Raw genomic sequence first — 25,331 nt, 5'->3', positions numbered from 1 at the left:
TGCCATCTGATCTCTTATACCTCACAGTGACCCTACAAGATGGACAAGATGGAGAGAACTTTCCCTTTGCATTTCCAGACTTTCAACTCTGCTAAAGGTTGCAGTGGGACTGGTGGGTTCAAATCACTGACGTTTTGATCGTCAGCTTCATGGATAACCAACTAGCCAGATATAGGGTCCATTTATGGGTCCGAATATAGGTACCCATCGAAGTCCCTTAATACCGAATTTTTTTCAAATATTTCTTATCTTTTTTATCCTGTAATTTGTGGGTCTGAATTATTCTCAAATTTAAAGCTAGGATGATAAATTAATAAATCATCATAATATAATAGCTGAAAATATAGAGGAACACCATATCTAAGAAACTATAGCTAATTCAATCTAATCAAAGCAATATTCTGAATCGGTGCCCAAAATAATATCAGAAAAGGCCTAAAAACCAAGGCACTAAGAAAAACAAAACGTATTTTGCTGAGCTGTGTTATTTTGGGGCATGTGTTATAACCACTCCTTTTTGTTGCTCTGATACCTATAAGGACCCCTGGTGGTATATTGGGTTGCAATCTTAAAGATCAGCAGTTTGAAGCTACCAGCCACTCTGAGGGAGAAAGAGGGGATTCCACTTCCATAAAGAGTTACAATCTGGGAACCCAAAAAGGGGCAGTTCAACCCTGCCCTAAAGGGTCCCTATGAGTTGGCCTCAACTCAATGGCATGGAAGACAGAATTGACTCAATGGTAGTGGGTTTGGATTTGCTTCCTGTTCTCATTGATGTGGCTTTTGATCTTTATCAATGAATGAAATGTACCAAGAAATGGAAATCACAGTAAAACACAAAGAAAAACATAATTGAACCACAACCAGTGAGAAATCCTTTGGAGGCTAAACTTGAAGGAGAATTAAAGAAAGAAGTGACTGCTCCAAGTGACTTCCTACAACCAACACGGCAACCAAGTCACTTCCTACAACCAACACTTCCTACAACCAACACTTCCTACAACCAACACTTCCTGCAACCAACACTTCCTACAACCAACACTTCCTACAACCAACACTTCCTACAACCAACACTTCCTACAACCAAGTCACTTCCTACAACCAAGTCACTTCCTACAACCAAGTCACTTCCTACAACCAAGTCACTTCCTACAACCAACACTTCCTACAACCAAGTCACTTCCTACAACCAACTCAGATCCAGGACTGAGTCCCATCTGGGAGTGAGTGTGTTTGCTCCCTGGAAACACAGAGGCTGCCAGTGCTAATCATAGAATGCTTTTTGGATGTCCAACAACCAAGCACAGCTATTATTGTTCATTCTCTGTCACCTTGATTTAGTTCATTAGAATCCTGATGGTCTAATGCAGTGGTTCTCAACCTACCCAATGCTGCGACCCTTTTATACAGTTCCTCATGTGTGGTGACCCCAAAACATAAAATTTCATTGCTAATTCATAACTGTAAAGTTATTATTGTTATGAATTGTAATGTAAATATATGGCATGCAGGATGTATTTTCATTGTTACAAACTGTACATAATTAAAACATAGTTTTGAATCACAAAACAATATATAATTATATATTGTGAACTAGTTCTTTCTAATTGCAAATAAATGCCATTTTGTCCTGACGCATGGTGTAGCATGGGTAACAACCTTTCTTCAACTTTGACTGTGGATGGGCTTCTGGAAAGTGAAATTGGGGGCCAGGTAGATTTGGAAGGTACCATGAAATTTCATTTTAAAGCATGTGCAAGTGTTCTTTCACAGAAATTATCACCAGAAACTTTTGTCTGGTTCAATGTCATGTTCCTCAAAGAAAGAAGATAAGGCAGGCAACATGTAAATTTCATTTTCATCCATTTTTTTAAACCAAAGCTTGTTTCATTTGGAATGATCGGTTCTCTTCAGACAAATTGAGGCAAGTTGCATTTGGTCCTTGTAGTGATAAATTTAACTCATTCAAGATGGCAAAGATGTTTTGAAGTTCACGTTTATTGCTGAAAAATGCTTCAAACTGTGGTCTTGCTTTCTGATTGAAAAAAAAAACATTTTGAGTTCATCACTTTCCTCTTGACCACCATCTCACTTCAGTGTGAGATAGCAGAGCATTATTGGGCACATCCAACTCATTGCACAGTTGTGAAAACAGTCGACTGTTTTACAAAAGTGACAAAACTTATGACGCTTTTCATGACTTCTTGTAACTCTTGTGGCAGTGTCTTTGTTGCTAATATTTGCGGATGAAGCATAACGTGAGTTCTGATGACTTTCGGTGACTTATTCTTACCAAACGTTGAAATCCAGATTGACATCCTAGCATAGCTGGAGCACCATCTATGCAAACACCACAAACCTTTTCCCAAGAGATCTGATGCTCTTTCAGAAATGAACCAACTGTGTCAAATACATCACGTTCAGTAGTTGTCGTTTCAAGAGGTTTACAAAAAGAAACTAAACTTTAAAGTCTCCATCATTAATATAACTCATGTAAACCAGTAACTCTGAACAGTTTGCAATGTCTGTAGATTCATCAAGCTGGATACTAAATATTGGAAGTGGAGCAGACTTAATTTCCTGGATGTCCTTATCAAGAAAATCAGCAAACATGTCATCTATTCTGCGGACAGTGGAATTAGATAAGGAAATTGCACTCAATTTTGTAACAAATTCGTCTCTGCTCATAACGTGAACAATTTCTTTGGCTGCTGGCAACAGTAAATCCTCAGCAATGGTGTGAGGTTTCATAGCTCTGGCGATTCTGAGTGCTACCAATATTAAGGACCAATATTAAGCCACCAATGTCAAGTCTGGCTCTCTTGAGTCCATCAGCTTTGCTTCTAAAATAGTTGGTATCCTTGCCGGCAAAACTTGGATGCTTGCTACCAAAATGTTGCTTTAGTTTGTTTGGCTTCATAGATTTGGCTGATAGAACTTCACAACAAATGACACATTGCGATTTCTCAATTCCTGCAGTAAGTATTGGGGTTAAATCATACTGTAAAAGATCCTAATTATATTTTCTTTTCTCAACATTCTTCTCTACACAATCCTTTGTCATGGAATGGTTTGCTAATGAAAATAATATATAAAATATCTTTAATAATACAAAAGATGATACATGGCATAGTTCAGTAAATACACATCACTAAAGTTTCAAATTATTTACCATTCTCTGTGTTGTTGTTTTTTATATGTTATCACAAGGGGGCAGGATTCACAACAATCATAGCTGAATATAAAAAGACTGATCAGCATCCAGATTAAGTCCTCATGGTACAGATTATATATATATGTGTGTGTGTGTATATATATGCACACATACATACATATATACATATATTAATTAATTACTGCAAAAACATATATCTATACATATGTTTTTTCAGTAATTAATGATTTTACTGTACATGATTTTAAATTTGCCCAGTAATTATAATTCATGAAATGTTGTTTTACCTTCAATACTGCTGCTTTCAACACAGCAGCTGCTTTCTACACAGTAGAGGCTCTCTACACAGTAGCTACTGTCTACTCATGTGTGACTGGTCTCCATAAGTACAGTATGGCACCAACACTGTTTCATACACCTGTATTTGTATGGGGTGTATGTGATGGGATTGGCACAATGATGTCATCAAGCCAGGTACTCATAGATGGGCATATCTGCTTGTGGGCAGACCTGTCTGGAGGCGGATAGAGGAGTGGTGTTTCGGTTGCTAAAACCATCAGAAATATGTGTTTTCCAATGGTCTTAGGTGACCCCTGTGAAAGAGTCATTTGATCCCCTTAAAGGAGCTATAACCCACAGGTTGAGAACTGCTGGTCTAATGGTTAAAGAGCTCAGCTGCTAACCAAAGGGTCAGTGATTCAAACCCACCAGCCACTCCATGTAAGAATGAAGCGTCAGTGTGCTTTCTTAAAGAGTACAGCCTTTTACATTCTGTAGGGCATTTTACTCTGTCCTCTAGGGTCACAGCGATGTAGAATTGATTCAGTGACAATGGGTTTGGGTTTGCTTGTTGTTTTCATTGCTTTCTGTCTTCATCACACAATTTATGCAGCAGCTAAGACTATCTCTTAGGAAGAATCAGAGAATAATTGAACTTCATTCAGATATCCAGGTCTAGAAATGCTTTAAATCAAAATAAAACAAAACTTTTTTATTATAACAATACATCATCTGAGTATAGAGTAATTCTAGATGACTGTGAGTTAAACATTAGGCTTATAATCATAAGGTCAGAAGTTCAAACCACCACTGGCTCTATGAGAGGAAGATGAAACTACTTGCTTCTATACAGATTCAGAGCCTCCTCAGAAACCCTATCCTCATCTATGGGGTTGCCAGGAGTTAGAAGCAACTCTAGGGCAATGAGTTTTTTGTTTGTTTTGCTATTTTTTTTTGGGGGGGGGCTACAATTTACAACAATTTAGAATATAGGTTATTTATATTTAAATATTAGCTACTTTGATTTTTTTCAGATACAGTACAACAACGTGTTCGCACTGAGTCAGCCTTGATAGTAAGAGATGTCAGAATTTATCATTTATTGTTCTTCTCCTATTATTACTTTAGAAGACTGACATCTTTCTTCAAGTTTATTTTTAACGAGATGCAGGTGAGTGCATCTCATTAATCTGAGGAGACATTTAATCTGAGAAGTCATCCCCGGTTGCTCCTTGTCTCACAATGTAACTTTATGACCTTAGTTTCTAACCTTGCTTTTGGTAGACAAAGACTTTGTATTTAGTCTAGAATGCTCTAGAAAGTTCCAATACCTATAGATACTTTAAACTTATGTAAAGTGATGAGTTTCCTGATAACCTGGCAATATGTGATTTTTAAAAAATGACCTTTCTTGTTTACTTCCAAACCAAACCATTCTCACTGTCATCTAGTCCATTCTGGCTTGATCGCAACTCTTTGGCACAGGGTAGAACAACTCCTGCCTGTTTCTGAGCCTGAAACACTGTCAGGGTATAGAAACCTCCTCTTTGTCTTTTGGAGGGACTGGGACTGGTGGATTGGAATTGCTGACCTGGTCATCAGCAGCCTGAAGCATAGCCACTGTATCACCAGGACTGCTCTGTGAGCTCCAGCAACTGGCAAATAAGAAGATAAAGAAACATTTAATATATATCCAGATTATGCAGTCAACCCTTAATTTGATTTTGGTCATACCATCTTCATTTTATTATGCTTTCTATCATCATAATAGCAATGGAGAATGTAACTTGACTTTTCTATGTAAGAATGTAGGTGATGCAGCACGACTTGGATTCTACCATCAGAACATGTTGGTTGGCACAAGTCTGAGAGGTCAGGTAGCCCGGTCTCTCCAATCTATGAGTACATTACAGGAAAATGAGGGCAAATAAGTGATGTAAAAAGTCCCACAATCATTGAGTACAAGAAACAGGGTCAAAGCAAGGTTTCTACAGGAGTAGGGCAGTTCCTTGAGGACATTACACTAAATAACTTCAGACAGATGATGGTTGGCATGTGGTGATTTTTTTCAGATCTATCAGATTGAATGACTGAATTCAATATGTTTTTCACCCCATAGCAATTCAAAACAAAAATACTGAATAGAGTTACTCTACAGTTCATTATGCATTAAAAATATTTCCAGAAACTATGCGAAGTACTAGGTAATTTTTTCTCCAAAAGTGCATTCTGCATGTTATATTTTCTGTCTAATAGGACAAATTATACCAAGTGGATATGAATGTACACGCATTGTAGAAGTGTTTATGAAAATAGTATAGCAGCTTCCAAATAAATGTGCTGATAAAAGTAGTCTTCTAGATTTACTGAAAACAGTTTCTTAGAGTAAAATGTTGTGGGCTTCATGGCTAAGAAACAAGGTGAACCGAAGCACAAGTGTGGGGAGGAGTATAATCGCAGAAAAGAAAAAATACTTCAGGACGTTGTAGAACTTTCCATTCTTTGGAACGCTGCCCTTAGCGGATCATGCTAATCACAGTTGGAAATTATTTTATGTTTGCTGCTCTTAATAGAAAGCAGGAAGAACATCCGGAGACCCTCGCGGTAGGACCTGCCTTTGATGTTCCCTTTGCGAATCCAGCGAGGACTGCGATCGCCGAAACCACAGCTCAACAACACTAGAACATGCGTGCTGCCCCTGTCAACCTGACTTGATTTTTTATTTCTGAAAAATCTTTCCCCACAAGAGAAACAAGTAAATGACTTCTGCATTAGAAACTTCTAAAACGTTCAGCTACAAGATGGTCTTCTTCTCAGTCACTCTCTCAAATGACAGTTGTTTGTTCGTTTGGCTAGGTAGCTTTTCTGTCTGGACAAAGCTTGCTCAATCAGAAATAAATCATATATCAGAAGGTGGATAAGCAACACTCTGCTTCGCAAGCCCTTCACTTTATTGTGTCCACCAGCCTAAACTGCTACATCAGTAAACCCCAAACCAAACCCACTGCCACCTAGTTGTCAATTCCTACCCAGCAACCCTGTAAAAGCTTTCTGAAACGAAGTCCTTATGGGAGCAGACACCTGTTTTTTAAGAGTCCACCTTGCGGTTAACTGCCCACCATCTAATCCTGGCCTTTTGGCTACAATAAAATGTAGTATTGTATCAACAACTGTGCCCAGTCCTAGTCAGATTCGGGCACAGAACACTTGCCTTTAATCGTTCCCACCTCCCCGTGCCCTACCCTCCACTTTAAAGCCCCACTGTACATCTCAGTCTCCCTAACTGCAGCAAATAGCAAACGGAGCCTCTGTGGACATGCAGGTTACCTGGGGGTCTCTTCAGAGAGTTGGCGATTGCACTACACACAGAAAAAAGCTTTTTGGTCATAGGCGTTTGTACTATGGCAACTGATGTGTCATTCACACAACAGAAAAGATCGAAAGTAAATGTCTAGAAAAGAATGATGGCAACACGTGTGTAAATATGCTTGATACAATTGATGTACAAATTGTTATAAGAGCTGTGTGAGTCACCAATTAAATGATCTTTTAATAATTAAAAAAAAATCTTAATGGGGTTTCAATTTATATATATTTCCATGTGCCACTTTTTTAATAAGAGAAGATGCTATTTAATAGTTAAGTTGTTCTAGAAAACTATCTGAACTATCACTTTCTGTCCTTATCTCTGGCTGCCGTTCCGAGGGACAAGTAATCACTGCAGGATTCTTGATCTCTGTGGAGACCCGCTCATTACTCTGTTTAGAACTGTCTCTGCCCACAGACAGCTGCTTTTGGTCCCCCTGTCAGCCTGCCCCCAGCTCAGCAAACTTCTTTGTTGTTCTCAGAGTGAGGGAGATGTCCTGTCACATCATGAGAGAATCCTGGAGGGTCCGATGGGGCCTCTTCTCGCTGGTGACAACCGTGTGAACTGAGGTCACAGATTTAGTTGTCTCGTGCTGCGGCAGCATCAGTATCACAGTGGGTGGCTTCAGCAGACAATAAAAACACTTAGCCATAGCTCAGGAGGACAGAAGCCCAAGCACAGGGCGCTAGCTGCGGGCACAGCGTTTCTTCTGTGTTACTCCGGAGGGCCGCCCTTGTTCCGAGGTTCCTTGGTGACTTTTAGTAGAGTGGTATACATCTTCTCACCTCTGCTTGTTTTCTTGTTTAATCTCTTTTATATCTCAAAGAGATTGATTTAAGACCCATCTTAAACTGATAATACCGCACTCATTGAGATAATTATTACGGCCCTTTCCCAAATGGGATTACAACTACAGATATAGGGGGTTATAGGATTTACAATATATGCTTTGACTGACAAAATTCAGGCAATAAGAACCTCTTGATGAGATCTCCCCTCAGGTTGTATCTCCATCCCTGATGCCAGCTATGAAGTTAAGGAGAGGGTCAGCCCCTTATCCTGGAAGGTCCTTAAATTTACAAAGTAGGCACTATACTTTGAGAGCAAGATGGGGATTGGCGACATATTTATGACCAGTTGCCTGTCCTTTTTACTTCCCTTATGATTTGCATAAGACCACCCGTCCAAAGGCTGACATTAGGACAACTGAATGCAGTAGTGTGTTAAAATGAAGGCCTACCGATTGGCTTCCATAAACCTCACAGCCACAGAATCCCTGTGGACACAACAACACATCTATGGATGAGTTTGATCCTGTAACTTCCTAGGGTCACAATGAGACGGGACCAACTAGGTAACAGCAGGTTTGTTTGCTTGCTTGCTTTTAGGTTGTGTGTCTACAATGTAACAATGTCAGGAGAGGCTGGCTCAGGGCCAGCACTTGGAATGTGGCCAGCACAATTGCACAATGGCCCACTTTGCTTTGGCATGCTGAATATTTGAGAAAGAAACTTCGTATTTTCATTTTGCATTTGGTTCTGTCATTAGATAGCTGGTCACAGGCAGGCTCGCTCCACAGTATCATCTTCTCTGCACCCTACATTCCTTATATAAAAAGACAGACTTACTGCCATCAAGTCAATTCTCTCAGTAACCTTTTCGGACAGGGTAGAACTGCTCTTGTGGGTTTCTGAGATGGGAACCCTTTATGGGAGTAGAAAGCCCATCTTTCACCCACAGAGCAGCTGGTGGTTTCAAACTACTGACCTTGAGGTTAGCCCAATATGTAACCACTGTTCCACCAGGGCTCATGTTCCTTTAATTAAACCCAGAAATCCGGGGTTACTTGAGGATCTACAGAACTATATAAAATCCTCACTTGGCAAGGCTCAGGAGACTTGCTAGATACAAAAATAGTGTTTCTTGTCTTGCTGAAGAATTCAAAATCTAAATATAATTAACAAAGAATAAGCACTTTTTTCTTTATAAACCCTCTTTTAAAGTAATTTAAGCTCTATCCTATTTGATCTGACAGAAGCCACCTTGGAAATTTAAGTGAGAATCCCATATACATAAAAATCCAAAACAGAAAACCATATTAATATAGTTTTAATATTATACCCTTGACTTAATAATGAAATAATTAGGTTCAGGTGTTGACAATGTAGGTGACAAAATGTTCATCTCTATTTACCATACTAACAGATTAATAAAAATAAAATCCATAATATGAAACTATACACTAACATCTCATTAATAGTTAAAATAGTAGTTGAGTTTGGTAAAAATAAACAAAATGTAAATTTATAAAAAGAAACTTTTAAATTACCAATCAAGTTGAAAAATAATTTCAAAATATAAAAATCTTGTCAAGATTTCCACAATCCATTCTCATTCATTGCTGCAAAAAGGAGCAACAAGTAACTAACATGGTTGTTGTTAGGTGCTTTGGACATGGTATCAACTCAAAGCAACTATATGTGTAACAGAATGAAACTCTACTCAGTTGTGTTTCATGCTCACAATTGTTCCAGCTCTTAGGCTTAGGCCCATGGTTACAATCAGTGCATCCATCCATCTCCTGAGGATCTTCCTCATGGAAAAGAGTACTGCTGATCTATGTTACCAAGCACGATATCTTCTCCAGGAACTGGTCACTTCTGATCTCCTGCCCCAACTCTCTGATGCAAAGTCTCACCATCCTCAATTTAAAAAAAATTGTCTCAGGACAGATTTGTACATTTTTCTGAGAGTCTGTGATAGTTGGGTTTTGTGTTAAACTGACTAAGCCTGATTCGAAGTGATTATGCAGTTGAACCTTAGGAATTCTCCAAGATGTGATCTAACATAATGTAATAACTGCATGGTGGGATCTGCTGTGAGTAAGCAAGAAGCTGTAAGGAGATTAGAGAAGAGTGTCATCCCCTTATTCAGGTGACAATAGTGATGGGATTAAAAGGGGTTCTCATGGGACTGTGGCCTATTTCGTATATAATCAATCAGATTATCTAGAATAGCTTGCTTGCTTCTTGTTGGGTTTGAATCTTACATCTAGCTCTTGGACTTCTGGTTCTTAGAACTTGAACCAATGGCCTGCCATGCTGCCTTCTGACCTTGGAGGTCTTCAGTGACCTGCTAGCTGAATGGTTGTTTTTGGATCCATTTATCTCTGAACAGCTGTTTTGGGGTTCATTCATCGCTGAAGTCACCTGTTGCCTTCCTGCGGGTCTTAAGTTCGTCAGTCCAGCAGCTATGTGAGTCAGTCCAGCAGCCGTGTGAGTCAGCAGAACTCTCCATCCTAACGTCTGACCCATGGACATGGTACCTGCTCAGACTTGGAACTAACCACTCCTATAACTGCATAAGAAAAAATATTGAAAATATCGTGAATTATTAAAATGGCAAATAAATCTACCTTAGAAAAAAGAGTTGTCCTTAGAGACAAATATGGCAAGAGTTGTCGTACATACTTTGAACATGTTGTCAGGAGATAACTGTCCCTGGAGAAGGATATCACAGCGGGTTAAGTAGACCAGCAGGAAGATTGAGAAAGGCCCTCAATGATATGGACTGACACAGAGGCAGTTACAATGCACTGAAGCATCGGAGTGATTGTGAGCATGGTGCAGGAGCAGGCAATGCTTCCTTATGTTGTGCACAGGGTTGCTATGGCTTGGACCCAGCTCAATGACACCTAACAACAACCATAACTGTAGAACCTAATTCCTTGATATAAATTTCTTTCCACATATACAAACATAAGTGTATGAAGCGTGGTGGAGGTTCAGGCTGTATATGACTTCATCTGACTTCTCTGTTACCATGAGACAGAGGTCAGACATATATTCTTTATCCTTTTTTTTTTTTTGACATCAAAAAAGGAATTGTTTCATCCCTCCCATGACACTATTTTTTTTTTCTGGGTTCGAGAATATGTTGTAAAGACCACACAAAACAGATAAAACTCACAATTATAGAGATTTCCTAGAGAAGTTAATAGGTTACCACAAGTCATGCTCCCTCAACAGTAAGACGATAGTTATTGGTCTGTAGCAACACAATTCTCAGCCAGCAGCCTAGTCCCTCTCTCATCTGCAGTCTCAGCAACGTGGGCCCTTAGCCTCTGCCTCCCTGGGCCAGGAAGTCAGGCCACTGCTCTGCCTCACAGCCTCAGAGTCTCAGCTCTTCTCGGTTCTGTCCATGGTGCCTAGGCCACAGTCTGTGGGACCTCTGGCCTCAGTTTTCACCACTGCAGACAGAGATGTCCAATGTGCTCCGCTAGCAGCCCTTTTCCGATGGGACACTGGCATTGTCTCTGTGCTTCTGAGATGGGTTTTTTTTTTTTACACACAGAGGAATGGCCTTGAGGGAGGCATGGTTTTTGTATGTCAGCAGAACCATATACCAGAGGGGACAAAGGGTAGTGACTTAAACCCCACCCTTTACTAAAGTGGAGATTTGCCCTGTCCATTCAGATAGCATAGAACCACAGGGCAGAGGTCATAATTGTCAATGCATCACAGAATGAATCATGTGTGTAGCCACCCTACCCCCACCCCCTGCTCCCCAACAAACAAACAAAAGAACACTGCCATGGAACTGATGTTAACTCATCACAACCCTATGGGATGTGGTCGAATGGCTCCTACCGGTTACTGAGACTGTAGCTCTTTACAGGAGTAGAAACTCCCATCTTTGCCCAAGGGGCCGCTGCTGGTTTCAAACAGTGGACCTTGTGGTTAGCAGCCCAACACATGATCCCTACACCACCAGGGCTCCTAGAGCTAAGAAGCTAGGATAATTGATTATCTCTTCAATAAGAGCCACTGGTTTTGCTTCTCTAAAGAACCAAGAACAGCAAAGAGACTATGGTATATTCAACATTCCTTTCAAAGGCACCCATTCTTCTCTGGTCTCCCTTACTCCTTTGTCCAGCTTTGGCATGCATGTGAGGCAACTGAAAATATGTCAGGTTCTCCTTAGTCTTCAAAGTAACTTACTTGTCACAGACTACCTATTATAAATCTTTATATTATTTATCCTATATAAATCAATAATCTCACTTAATTCAGTATGATAAAATCATAAGTAATGTCAAGAATATATGCACAAAGATATTCACAACAATGTTATACCTAGTGCAGACAATATGAGAGTAGACATGGCAAAATGATCAAAGATGCAGACCAAAATTTATATATAAAGATGTTCACTGCAGTGTTATTCATAATAAAGGCAGTTTCTACATTTGTGTATAATATCTTTTGAAATAGCTATGTATTATGAATGTTGGAAGAGAAGCAAACTTATAAAATCAAGGGGTTTCTTTTAATCCATGAGACCAAGAATGTCGTAAATCTCTGAGAAAACCTTGCCAACATTACAAACTTCAGTGATGTATTTCCATTTACTCTGTTTTATATCCTTGAGAATGAGACTGTTTCTTATTAGTATCTATGATTGTTTCACTCTTACATTTTTTACACTATAGTAAGAGTAAATCAAATATAAAATACAAGCCTCTAGTAATTGTGGAATTTACAGCACCAACATCAGATGTTCTAATGTGTTTGTAACCTTGCTTATTTGAATTAAAGATTTAATGCAGTTTGGGAATATAAACTCATAGTTTATGAATGTATGAATATTTTTAAATGAATAATATTTTTCAAGGACCACCTGCAAACTTTAAAAGCACCCCCAAATTTGACATAGTAAATACTTTACATGAGATCCTATCTTTTCTTTGAATAAAAAATGGCAATATGTTGAGACAGTAACTAGCTTAATGGCTCCTTGTGGGTATGGCAGGGAGGTTGGTCAGAAAATGGGAAGCTAGTAAGGATGTATGCAAGAATGAAGAAAATGTTCTAAAGCTGATGGTGGTGATGATTGTATACCTCTTCTTGATGGGATCAAACTATTGAGTTGTGTGATATGTGAATAATATGCCAGTAAAAGTGCTGGGGATGAAATTCTTCTAGGTGGAAAACACTGCAGTTCACAGGCTTTGGGGACAATATTTCAACCTGGGTTGCCCAATTTTCATATGCCATTGGCCCATCCTCCTAATAGTGCTGAGACCTGGAGACTCCTGATCATGGAGTAGACGACATCTTTACTTAGCACAGAAGGGCAGTTTGGGTTTATGATGATGCTGGTTTTCTACCAGTACTCTTGCAGTCCTAGAATCAAGGCAACATTTTCTCTGGGGCCTGGTGAAGTAAGCCTACACCACGTGGCATTAGTAGGAATACAATATATTTACCTTTTCTGGATACAGAAGAAAAATATCATTTAAGCTATCTGAAGTTTTCCCAAGTATCTTTATTTCCAAGATATAAACATAAATATCCAACTCTCGTATATCCCTTTAAACAGTCATGGATATAAAGACAATTCTCTAAATATTTATCTTGCTGTTTATTATCTTTGTAAGGGCAGAAAATTATAGTCCATTATATTCTGTCATATTCTTTTATAACTTTAATGCTGAAGAAAGTGAGAGAAAGAATACTGTGTGCTCAGGAAATACTTATTAAATAAATGAGAAAACAAAGTAGTACTTTTTCCGTGAATGTCTGATTGAAGTCCATGTTGAAAACTTCACTCAATATCAAACTCTATAGCCTGTGTTGTCATGATCTAACCAAAAAATGTGTCCTAATCAGCAATGGTACTCCATGTACTCTACATTTCAGCCTGCAACAAATGGCAATGGAGGGTCACATCTGACCTCTGGCTTCCCTATACCCATGAGGCAGGGGTCAGACCTGCCTCCACGCTCCATCCTTCCCTACCTATTCTGACACTGGCTGTTCCCCAATGCCATGCTACATCCCTGCTGGGTTTGATAATTTGTCGCAATGGCCGTACAATTCACAGACAAAACTCATAACGAAAGAGTATATTAGGGAAGTAAATATTACCACAAGTCAGGATCTGCAAACAGTAAGGATGCAGTCACTGGTCCCCTCGGCCAGCAGTCAAGGCTCTCTCTCTGGTTCTCAGATCTTCAGCCGCATGGGTCTTTGGCCTTTGCCTCCATGGTCTCATCGTCTTGAGCCAGATGATAAGAAAGCGTTCTGTAGTTCAGGCACCGCTCCTCTGAGTCAACAATCCAGTCTCCGATGAGCCAGGCTCAGCCGCCTCTGCCACGTTAGCTAGCTCAGGAGATCTGAAAAGTGCTCTTTCACGGTTCTGCGGTTTCTCTCTCTGCTGCTCCATCAAAGATGGCTCATCCTTTTAGTCAGGTGGGTGGGAAGAAACACTGACCCTCTATTATTATGCATGCTGTTTTCATAGTCCCACTCAATCATTTTGTGGGAGTTAAGTGTTATTGTTGTTGTCAGGTGCTATCCAGTTGGCTCCCACCCACAGCAACTTTTGCGCCACAGAAGGAAACACTGCAGGGTCCTGTCTAAGCCTCTCAGTTGTGCTTATACCTGAGTCCATTGATGCAGTCCACTGATGTTTCAGTCCACCTCACTGAAGGCCTTCCTCTTGCCCCTTTCCTTCCACTTAAACAAACTTGATTTCCTTCTCCTGGGACTTGTCTCTCCTACCAGTATGTCCAAGGTATATAAAACAACGATCGGCCATGCTTGCCTCTAAGGAGCACTCTGGAACTTCTTTCTTCCAATACAGGTTGGTTTGTCCTTTTAGCAATCTAGAGTACTTTCAATATTCTTTTCCAGCAGCACAATTCAAATGCATCTATTCGGTGGTCTTCCTTAATGAATGTCCAACTTTCACATCCATATGAGGATACCGTGGCCTGTGTTGGGCCCACCTTAGTCCTCAAAGAAACATACTTGCTCTGAAATCCGCTAAAGAAGTTGGGTGCAGTAGATTTACCTAATGCAACACACCTTTTGCTCTCTGTCTAAAAATCCTTGACCATTTCAAACTTCTCTTCACTTATTAGAATGTCACCTGTTGGTTGAGTTGTGAGGATTTGGGTCTTGCTTACATTGAATTTTAATCCATAGTAAAGGCTATGATCCTTGATTGTAAGGGCTTCGATTCCTCTTCACTTTCAGTGTGCAAGGTTGCATCATCTGCATATCACAGGTTGGTAATAAGCCTTCCTCGAATCCTGATGCCACATTCATTTTCATATAATCCAACTTCGGTGATGATGTGCGCAGCATACAGGTTGAATAAGTATGGTGAGAGGATACAACCCTGGCACACACCTTTCCTGATTTTAAATCACGGAGCATCCCCTTGTTCTGTTTACATCCTTGGTCCATGTACAAATTGTGAATGAGCACAATGAAGTGTTCTGGAGTTCCCATTCTTCTTAAGGGGGTTCACAATTTACTGTGGTCCACACAGTCTAATGCTTTTGCATAGTCAATGAAATACAAATAAACATTTTTCTGGAGTTCTCTGCTTTGAGTCAATATCTATTTGACATAAAGAATGATAACCCTTAGGCCATGTCCTCTTCTGAATCCAGCCTGAACTTCTGATAGTTCCCTGTCAATGTACTGATGCAACTGCTGGTGATTGGTCTTAAGAGACTTGGGTTGAAGTGTCATATGAAAAATGCCACCCCATCACAACTGTGCCAGTTACTCTTGACAGTCATGTCACTCAAATAATGCATCACATGGTTTTAGACGTTATCCTTGTCTGTGACAAAATGGTTTTAATTCTCCTGGATTCCAATTACTAATTCATAGCATTGTGGTCATACACCCAGGCCAACCATCTTAGGTGTCTTTTTCAAAGTAACTGTTTTCCTGGAGTCATATTCAGCTCAAACACTACTTTAGCAAACAGCTGAGGTAACACATTCATTTGTAACATTTTCTATGTGCCACCGGCTTCAAGAAGCAGGGTCTGGGAAGAAGCCCAGGATTAGCCAAGAACTCCTCAAGAAGAAGGACAAAATCAGAGGGTTCAATTTACCTGGTTACTTAACACCTACTACACAGCCATGGTGGTCACAACAACATGATACTGGTATAATGGCAGATACTAGACCAATGGAAAAGAACAGAAAACCCAGAAATAAAACCATCAGCATACAGACAACTGATCTTTGACAAGGGCCCAAAAAGCACCCAGTGGGAGGCAGATGCCTTCTTTAACAAGTGGTGCTGGAAGCAATGGGTGTCCCCCTATAGAAAAATGAAACAAGACTTTAACTTCACCCCATGCACAAAAACAAACTCAAGTTTTATCACAGCCCTTGAAGTAAAACCCAAACTATCAGGACCATCAAAGAAGGAATTGGGCAAACCTAAGAACCTTAGTTCAAGGAATACATAGGCTCACTGCAAAAGGGAAGGATACACACACAGGTGAACTTGAAATCGACAAGTGGGATTTACTAAGGATAAAACACCTGTGTGCATCGAAAGGCTTCACCAAGAGGCTAACAAGGCAACCCACAGATGGAGAGAGGATTTTTAGCAACGACTCAACAGACAAAGGGCCTATTACTAAAATCTACAACATCCTCATGACCTGCAAAGAGAGGAAAACAGTTAACCCCCTGAAGAAGTGGGCAAAAGACCTGAGCAGAAGATTCTCTAGTGAGGAGATCCAAATGGCCAATAAACATGAGAAAATGCAACTGATCATTAGCCATCAGAGAAATGCAAATTAAAACAACCATGTGATATCATTTGACACCCTTGAGGAGAGCCCAGAGCAGAAAGCAATGAGTGTCGGAGGGGATGTGGCCAGATAGGAACTCTCCTCCACTGCTGGTGGTCATGTACATGTGTACAGCCACTGTGGAAAGCAATCTGGCAATATTTAAAGCAAATGGAAATTGAGCTACCTTAATGACCCAGCTATCCCTCTACTGGGTATACATCCAGAAGAGGTAAGAAATAAAGCACGACCAGTCATCTGCGCTCCAATGTTTATGGTGGCACAATTCACAATCACAAAGAATTGGAGCAACCTAAATTTCCATTGATAGACTAGTGTATTAGTAAACTCTGACACATACCCAGAATGGAGTACTACACATCACTAAAAAGCACTGATGATCACATGAAACACGTCGTTTCATGGGAAGAGCTGGAGGAAATGATGCTAAGCAAAGTCAGCCAATCACAGAAGGACACGTGTAACAGGGGTCCCCTGAGGTCAGTATAATCAGCACGGTAGGTATAGAAGAAAAGCCACTCATCTCAAACTATACAGGTAGTCGAATGGCTTCAGATGTTAATCCAACACAAAAAAGGGGATGGGGTGGAGGGGAATGGGAAGGAAGAAAATGGGAAGGGAGGATGGCACAGAGTGAGCAGGGCACTAACTCACCCAAGGGGAGAGTATTGGTTATGTCTGCACAGAATCGGGAGTGTGTATGCAGACCCCACCAGTGTGCACCACACCTTGAGGACAGCACAACCATGTGGAGAAGTGCATGCAAAGATTGGGCCATAGAGCCAGCCTAGTCAGAGCCAAACCGACCCCACCCTCGAAGTATGCACGACAGAGGACAACACGAAACCTGCAGGTGGGGGGAGGGCCCGGCCTGCCATGTCCACACAGTAGCAAACCAAGAAGGGAAAAGAGACAGGGATGGTCTAGACCCCATAACATCACAACAAGCCTGGAGGACGAAGTCCCTGCACGAAGCTGCTAAGACACAGAGAGGCCTGTAGAGCTGACAACAGCTCAAGACATGTTGTCCCCGCCCTGGAGCATATGGTGACAGAGGACAATACTGGGGACCCAGGCAGTGGGGGGGGGGAGGTTAGTCCAGTCTGAACCCCTCCCGCACCACCCCACCAGCCCACCCCACCTGCCCGCCGCCTGCAGTGGGCGAACCAAGAAGGGAACAGAACAGAACAACAATGGGAGCGAAGAAAAGACACGAAGCCCCAGAAGAGCCCCCCAAATAGAATGCAGTGAGGAGGACCAGCTCCTGGAATTCCCCCAGGACCAGTGGGGAGACAGTCATAAATTGGCCAGACCTGGAATTATGTATGTTTTTGTTTGTTTTTCTTTCTCCTTTTTCAAACTTTTGTTTTCTTTTGTTGTCTACTAAGCTAGGCATGGGAAGCAAGCTTGAAGAGAAAGCAATGGGACAGATGGTCCTGGAGCAATTAGGAGGAGGAAAAAGTGGGGGAAGGGAGTAGTGAGAAAACAACGCTCTAGACAGAGGAACAACTAAGGAATTAAAAGCAACAACAAGGACATAGAGATCCTGGGGAGGGGTGGAGCAACAGCAATCTAGCTGAGAGGAATTTCTAAGAGACAGAAGTAGGAGGAGCATGACAGTGGGCAGGAGGAAAGTGAAAGGAAACAGGGACAATCTAGGAAGCAAAGATATGGATAGAGGTGTATGCATAGGTGTGTACATATGTTAATACATCAATTCCTAAAAATAGAGGTATTTTTCCATGTGCATATATTTATATGGCAATACACTGAGGTAGTGGATGGACTTTGGGTCTCTGCTCATGCCCTCCCTCAATGCAAGAGCACTTTTTCTAACAATCTGGCATTCTGTAATGCTCACCCTCCCAGCACAATCCCTGAAGACAAAATGTGTGCATAAGCAAATGTGGTGAAGTGGATGGTGACCGGCTATCAAATGATTTAAGCAACAAGCCCACATGGAAGAAGCACACCAGCTTGTGCAATCATGAAGTGTCACCAGGACCCAGGAACAGGCATCAGAAGACCCAAAACAAACAAACCATAATGTTGAGAATTAGGGGGATTGGAGCAGAGACCCAGAGCCCATCTTTAGACAATGGGACATACCTCTCTGAAGGGTCACAGGAAAGGCATTATTCATTCAAAGTGCAGTATAGTACCTATGAAAAACACAATGTTTCCCTGGTTCCTTCAGGTTTCCTTAGCCCTCACGATCATGACCCTAGTACTGCCTTTCACTGTGGCCTAGACCAGAGCATGAGCACAGGTACAGATAAGACATGAGCGCTCAGGACACATGGAATCCAGGAACAGGAATGAGAGTAGCAATACCAGGAGGGCAAGGGGAAGGTGGGGAGAGGAGGGGAGGATGGTGGAACGGATCTTGATGATTGATAACACCCCCCCCCGGGGGGGATGAAAACCAGAAACTGCGGGGGGAGGGAGATAGCTGTCAGTGTAAGATATGAAAATAATAATTTATAATTTATCAAGGGGCCACGGGAGGGGAGGAGGAGCTAATACCAAGGACTCAATAGAAAATACATGTCTAGAAAACAAAGATGGCAACATATGTACCAAGGTGCTGGATACAATTGATGTGTGGATTTTCACAAGAGCTGTAAGCGCCCTCAACAAAATGTTAAAAGAAAAGAAGCAGGGTCTATCTAGAGGCTGTGTTTTAGGATATGTGTGTCTGTGGCAGTTCTTTATCTGTTACTGATGGCTCATAGATATCAGAGAAATAAACCTAAGAATGACCTGCATAACTTGTTTTCCCTGTACCCTCTTGAGGAGGCTACATGTTCTGGGATTGCTGCTTGATTTGGAATGTTCTGTCTTTCAGATGCCCTTGAGTCAGTTCTGATTCATAACAACCCTCTGAAAAGCAGGAGGGAAAAGTGTCGACTCATACTAAATATATTCTGCCTAAAAATGTTGTTTTGTTTTGTTGGGGGTTTTTTAGTTTATAGAACTTAGGTTTTGATACATCACTTCATAAAGTTTATAAAATGGATAACAGAATATATTTTTCAAAATGTTAAGGTGAATGCAGATTTTACTTTTAGCAGAATTCAGGTTCTTATCTTACCAAGGGAAATATTTACATTGGGAAGAGATAGGGCATCACAAAGGAATTTTATTTAGAAATTTCCAAGAGGAAGATGGTATCATAAACTGAAATAATTGAAGAAAAAATTCAAGCCTCAGTTGCAACATTGAAAGATGCTAGGGTAAAACACTAAATGATACAGGAAACATCCTAAAAAGATTAAAAGAATACAGAGTCACTGTATATAAAAAAAAGTAGTTGATATTCCAGTATTTCCTGAGGTAGCATGTGAGCAAGAACCAATGGCATTGAAGGAAGCCATTCAAGCTGCGCTGAAAGGATTGGCTGAAACAAGGCTCTAGGAGTGGATGGGATACCCACTGAAATATTTTGACTAGCTGCGGATGAAGTGCTGGAAACTCTCAGCAAATGTGGAAGACAGATTCTAGGTCAAACGACTGAAGAGATCCATATTTGTACTCATTCTAAATAAAAGTGACCCAACAAAATTCTCAAGTTAGAGAACAATATAACTGATAACATATGCAAGCAAAATTTGCTGGCAATCATCCAGCAAAGGTTGTAGCAGGTCAGTGATAGGGGGCTTTCAGAGGGCCAGGCTGGATTCAGAAGAATACGTGGAATAAGGGATATACTTGCTAATATCGGCTGGATCTTGGCTCAAAGCATAGAATAGCAGAGATGTATTCTTGTGTTTTGTTGACTATGTCAAGGCATTGGATTGTGTGGCTGGGGAGGCTTCACTGAGGGTATTGGCTGATCTCATTGGCTGAATTTCAGTGCACCTGTGTGGTGTAATATTGCTAACGCCTAGCGAGCATTGTGGGTGGGCCCAGGTTGAATTTTCCGTAGGTGTCTAACTAGTGTGCCTCATTTCGTTGCAACCCCTTTATTGTCGCATGGACAGCTAATTTTTGTTTCGCGCAAGTGGTAGGGAAGATGGCCTCCTTTGTCCCTAATCTAGTGACCCGTCAAATTGTGTGAACAGCCCAAAGGAATGTTGAATGATTTAAAACGAAAGGCATTGTGTCCTCTCACAATACTTACTAAAACTGTGCGCTGAGTAAATAATCAGAAAAGCAGGTTTATATGAACGAGAATAAGACATCCGGATTGGAAGAAGGCTTATTGAGAACCTTCAATACACAGATGAAAACAACCTTGCTTGCTGAAAGTGAGGGGGACTTAAGCACTTGCTGTGAAAGTCAAGGATTTCAGCCTGCAGTACAGATTACAACTCCAGGTAAGGAACAGCAAATTGCCACAATGGGACCAATAGTTAGCATCATGATAAACGGAGAAAAGATTGCGGCTGTTAAGGATTCTGTCTTCTTTGATCCACAATCAATGTTCACGAGAGCAGCAATCAAAAGAGCAGAAGATGCATTACATTAGGTAAATCCGTGGCACAAAACCCCTTTAGAATATTAAAAAGCAAAGATGCTACTTTGAGGACTAAGATGTACCTGACCCAAACCATGGTACTTTGCATCGCTTCAAATGCATGTCCAAATTGGACACTGAATAAAGAAGACTCAATGCATTTGAATTGTGGTGCTGGGGAAGAATACTGAAAATACGCCGGAAAGCTAAAAAAGCAAAGAGATTTTTCTTGGAAGAAGTATGGCCAGACAGCTCCTTACAGGCAAGGATGGAAAGACTTCATGCTACCTATTTGGGGCATGTCAGGAGACTAGTCCCTGGAGAAGGACATCATGTTTCATAAAGTAGTGGGATAGCCAAAAGGAGTACAGTCCTCAAAGGGACTGCATGAGAGGGTGGCTGCAACACAGGCTCAAGCACAGGAACAATTGAGGATGGTGCAGGACAGGGATGGGTTCTGTTCAGTTGTGCACGAGGGTGCTAAGTGTTGGAAGTGACCTGGTGACACCTAACAACAGAAGGAAGAAAACCTGACCAGCAGGGGGGTGGGCAGTGAGTAGTATTCTTAGGTGAGCGCGGTGTCATTAAGTGCCTCATGCAAAGTGACTTCCCCTCTGGATGAAGACTTTACAGAGATGTTATCAGGAGACAGATCAAGGTCTGGAGTCTCTGAACTCTTCTGTTCTTGAAGCGAAAGCCTGCCCTTCACCTTTCTTCATGATGTAGAGGTATGAATAGAAATGTGTCTCCAACGTTTCTTGAGTTAAGAATCCTGCCATCTGCACTCTTTTCCCTTTTCAGGGTTCTGTCTAATTCACAATACCAATGAAACAAACAAACAAACAAATCCAGCTAACTTCCTCCTTTGAGGGTGATTTAACCACAATCTTTTAAAATGCTTAATCATGTTGTCTGATTTTCATTTACACTCCTGGCCTCCGTCTCTGTCCCCATTTTAATCCCTGTAAAGAGCGCCTCACCAAGAGGCTGTGCAAACAGCAGACCTGAAGATGATTAGTCAATTCCGAATTCGCTGCCATCGAGTCAATGCTGACTCATAGTGGCCTTCTGTGGGTCTCAGAGCCTGTCACTGTTTCGGATGCTAGAAATCCCAGTGGTTCAGAATGTCTGACCATGAGGATCGCAGCCCAATATGAAACCACCAGGAACATTTTCTTAGAGTCATGAGATAAAGTTACCTCTCGGATCCCTGATTCTGTCTCTCATTTTGATCCAGATGGAGTTTCACTGAGCAGAACCTGGAGACTCCCAGCAACTCATGGGTTCGTTGAAAATTTTAGATTAGAATAAAATAACTGGGAGTAATTTTAATCAACATAAATCATTGAGAAGAGAACAAAATACTTTTAAATGGTACTGGATTATTTTTCTCCAAGCCACCCTATTTTAATATCCTTCACTTAGGTCTTGAATTGGGAAGTTTTTAAGTAGGATGTCATTCCCCTTCTTCTTCAGTTGGCCTCTGGTATTTGCATATAACTGCCATTCCAATGAATATGGGTTTTGCTTAGCAATTAATCAGTGTCAGAATGTCTCCCATTGTAGAAAGTAATTCACATGCGGATAGTTTCCCTGAATTTTTTCACTGCATTCCAAAAGAAATGTATGAAGCATCTGGATTTTTGACATACCTCTCTCTCAATAGCTGAAGTGATCATCTTTTTATTGAAGAGATGTAAAACACCTGGGGTGTTAACATTTAATTGAAGCTTCTTTTTTTTAGAAAGAACAAAAATGGATTTGTATTGTGTCATAATCTATTTCCCTGAAGCAGCCATGACTCCCAGAAATCTGACAATAGAACTGATACCTCATTTGATTTTCAGCCAAATGTTCAAGGTACTTATAATCTTAAGAATACTAATATAATTATAATGGTAGCACTGGAATTAAGAAGAACTATCATCTTATGATAAATGTGCACTTCATTTAACAAAATACACATTGTGGAAGTAATTTACTTTTACTTTTCTGAGTCTACAACAACACCTGGCATTATTCAAAGACACATGTACCCAGAATAGTCGCATCTCATTAAATATGGAATGATGAGCATGACGTTTTAAATATTACTACATACAAATCATACACGTACTTGCAGAGACCACTGCTATTGGCTGAAAGCAAAAAACTTGTTAAAGCTGTTAGGTCGCTAGCATCAGGGATGGGAAGTCCATTGACGCATGCCCAGGAGAGCCAGCATAGGACAAAGCTGGATTTTCCCGCCGGTGGCCGTGGATGGGCGTTACACCTGGAGCAGCCCATTTGGGCCAGGTGACTGCAATTCAGCCAATGGGAGCGACCTGTGGTCGTTCACCACGCCTCCCCCGGGAACCCTTGAAAAGGCAGGGACGGGAAGGGAGAGGAGTCTTGTCTGGTCGTCTTCTTGGGAGAGAGATCTTTGCGTGACCCCGAGCAGTCTCTGCCAGGCTGCAAGGTCAAAAGGAATCCTATGGGTGCCGCGTAAAACCTGAAGCTTCTTTTAACTCTCATTAAATTCACTTGGATCACGAGCCCAGCTTCGGCGTGAAATCTTTCTCGTGCGGTGCCAAGGACTGAGGTTGGAATTTAGCCCAGAGAGAGAGAGAGACCTAACCAAGCCTCTCTTGTTTGAGTTGGGGACATTCATACTTCAAATTAAAAATAAATAAATGTGCAAATCTTTTTTTTTATCTCCTTTGTTCCTGGAACTAAATAAAACCCTCAGAATTGGAAGGCCATTTTATAAGAAAAAAAGTCCTATTTCCATGCAATAATGTTATTCTTAAATTTTATTATTAAGGAGGACATAAAATGCCCATTGAAATTATTTTTTCTGAATTTATCATTGTGACTCCCATAGAAAATCAGTAAGTACACATTTTAAAGATTTTATTTTATACAATAATTAGGGAACTGTTAAATATAAAATCGGGTTAGAGACTTTGTTTTGGGTTGCACTGTGTCCCAGCAAACTGTTTTATAAATACAAGGCCTATATTTCGGATGTAATCCCATTTGGAAACAGACTTTTCTCTCACTGGTGGCGTAGTGGGCTATGCTTTGGGCTGCCTACTCCCACCCCTACTCACTCTGCAGGAGAAAGATGAGGCGTTTTGCTTCCATAAAGACAGACGACTGTATGACAGAGAGTTTGGGTTTGTTACACTAGTGAGGCCTACTCACTGTAGAGTATGTCTTTCAATGATCTCTCTTGAGATATGGAAGAGCAGTTAGGCTCTGAAGATAGCAGACCAGGCAGCACACATCATCATCTGGTCGATAAGCAGCCCTCCAGGTGCAGTAGTGACGTGTTGGACTGCTGTCTTCTGAAACCTCCAGCAGCTCTGCCGAAGACTGGCCTTTCTGCTCCTGCAACAGTTAGTCTCAGAAACCCCAGGGGGTCCCTATGAGCCAGTCTTGATTCCATGGCAGTGAGTTTTCTGAAGGCAGGAGAGTTTTCAAGGTCAGAAGCTCTGAGTCCTGTTAGATATGCTGCGACCAGAGAGCTTTGCCCTTGAGCTCTTGCCTTGAGTTAGGACTTTGAACCACTTAAGCTGTTAAAAAAGAATTCTTTCTTTGCTACAGCGCCTTAATTGTGGCCTTTTTTGTTATAGCCGAACTCAGAAAACAGGTTTTGGCAATTAAGAATGCTGAAGGGAACTTCCAAAGAGATGCCAATCTGCTTAATATACATAGGTCAACATTCAGGTATATTTCCCAAACCCACGAATTGCACCTTGGTCCATTTTCAGTCATAGTGACCCTGTGACAGAGTCAAACTGCACTGAAGGGCATCCCAGGCTGCATGCAATCTTTAGAGAAACAGAAAATGCCCACATTGTCCCCAATAGACAGAAAATGCCCACATTGTCCTCAATAGAGTGAGCGCCTGGTGAGTTCACCTTTGACTTGTTGGATAAGCAGTTACATGTTCTCCACTGGACACAAGTAAATTACCTGCCTACTAGAGAAAATCATTTCCCTTACAAATGTTAGGTTTCTGGGATGGTTTACCTCAGTTCTGGCTTTTCTTTCATATATATATGTATATATATATATATACATACACATATATGCATATATAATTTATTGGGGGCTCTTATATCTCTTATCACAATCCACACATTCATCCAATGTGTCAAGCGCATTTTCATATATGCCACCATCATCATTTTCAAAGCATTCTCTTCCAACTTGAGCCCCCCATTTCTTCAACCTCCCTCCCCCACCTGCCCTCCCTCATGAACCCTTGATAAGTTAAAGATTATTTTTTTCCATATCTTACATTGTCATCATCGCCCCTCATTCACTTTTCCATTATTCTTCCCCCTGGGAGGGGGTTGGAGTTTGATCCTTGTGATTAATTCCCCCTATCTCCCCCCACCCTCCCCTGATCCTCCTGGTATTTTTACTCT

Source organism: Tenrec ecaudatus, chromosome 13, assembly GCF_050624435.1.
Source record: "Tenrec ecaudatus isolate mTenEca1 chromosome 13, mTenEca1.hap1, whole genome shotgun sequence".
NCBI lineage: Eukaryota > Metazoa > Chordata > Mammalia > Afrosoricida > Tenrecidae > Tenrec > Tenrec ecaudatus.
This window is presented reverse-complemented; position numbering follows the sequence as displayed.